Here is a 1,639-nt window from a genome sequence, read left to right on the forward strand (position 1 = left end):
GTTAGTAGTCTGATGAGAAGTATGAACGTAAGTCGTGTTTGTGTTTTATTTTACATTTTCTTTTAATATCGAGTACTGGTAATCATACTGTGTTTACGTTGACAGGCTTAGTTTTTTAATCAAATGTAACCCGTTCAATCAAGCAAAAAGTGACATAACGCAAAAAAGTCCGCCCTAGACATATGGATTTTGTACAAAAGTTTCCTGCACATTGTGATTTCCTCTGAATAGCAATTTGGTCCCATTGAGTAAAAAAAAATGGTATGAAAATACGGAAATTAGGAGTGAAATTGAAGTCATAGATATACTAGCCAGACCAGTTTGCTTTTCATTTTTGTCAATGTAAACAAAGTGCGCCGATCATTATGAACATATTTGGAGCAATGCTGCTTTTGCTTTGAAAACAGTGGCATTGTTTTGAAATGCTACACGCCTCAACGTTATAAAAATCAATAATGTTCACTAGTTTAAACTTTTTTTTTATTAATACTACTTTCTGTCTCTTTACTCTGGAGCTAAATAAATCAGGTAATTGTTTAAATGAAATTACACTCAAATATTTTTCAAAATTTGTACCGAATTTAAATTGATAACTTACATCTCCACGACAGAACCGTTCCTCTTACCTCCGTGTTTGCCTCGATTTTCTTCGAGGCAAACACGGAGGTAAGGACCTCTGGGGTGATTGACAAGAGGGTGTCTTCTACTTCAAAGAGATTGCTGAAAGATATCACCAATTCAACAAATTATTTTGAACAAAATCTTTGAATAGTGTGTTTAATAAATGCAAGCGAATTTTGATAGGGGAGCTTCCAACCGGTTAAGCAAATTTTGTAAATATATAAGAAGTAGTAATCAGAACTATGTGGTGTATTTACTGGTGGGTTTTATTTTGGTTGCTGATGTTTTGTTGTTTTTTTTTTGTTTTTTTTTTTTTTGGGGGGGGGGGGGGTTGCTGATGGGTTTTTCCAATATTCATATCGATCCAAAAGTATTAATCACAATTGTTGTTTTTCTTCATCAATATCAATACGGAATGATTGAAAAGCTTTTACCTCTCAAAGGTGACGGACTCGACCAGTGCCTCAAACACCTCCACCTCCTCGTCTTCAAAGGTCACCGGCTGCAGATAAAATAGGTTGTTATGTATAACGAATATCCTTTTAAAATTATATTGTTATTTTTCAACTGCATTATTGTGCTTAAGATTTGGAGTAATACATGTATTTGAATTTCAAAAGATGAATAAGGTGTTTTACCTAAAACAAAGTCGATGTTGTCGAATTGTTACATCGTTGACCAGCAAAATCATTTGGTCGGATGCAAACAATATTGAACACCTCTCCAACTGGGGCGTTTGGGGATTTGGCGATCTCACCCCAGAGGGTAAGACGGGCTGTTCTCCCCTCATACCCCAGTTGGAGGTCCTGCCTCTCTGTAGACGTTGTTGTGTAAGACATCTCTCCAATCTGCAAAGATAAAATTAAAAATTATTATTAAAACATTGTCGTAAAGAAAATGCAATGGCGTCAGAACCGGAGAAGAGAAGGGACTAGGAGAACTTATCCACTCCTCTCTTTATTTGCAAGATAGACATTTTCATAATTCATGTAAATAAAAACAATCATTTTTTTTAAGC

The 1,639-nt window shown here is 35.3% G+C and overlaps 1 long non-coding RNA gene across 1 annotated transcript; it reads right to left on the minus strand.

Annotated features, from left to right (window-relative positions):
* Positions 1 to 655: 655 nt before the first annotated feature.
* On the minus strand, positions 656 to 1,314 carry LOC128173610 (uncharacterized). The gene is made up of 3 exons (XR_008242531.1): positions 1,260 to 1,314; positions 1,056 to 1,123; positions 656 to 720 (listed from the first exon to the last, which is right to left on the minus strand). It is a non-coding gene; the product is annotated as an uncharacterized LOC128173610 (long non-coding RNA).
* Positions 1,315 to 1,639: the final 325 nt, after the last annotated feature.

The sequence above is a fragment of the Crassostrea angulata genome, chromosome 2 (assembly GCF_025612915.1).
Source record: "Crassostrea angulata isolate pt1a10 chromosome 2, ASM2561291v2, whole genome shotgun sequence".
Taxonomy (NCBI): Eukaryota; Metazoa; Mollusca; class Bivalvia; order Ostreida; family Ostreidae; genus Magallana; species Magallana angulata.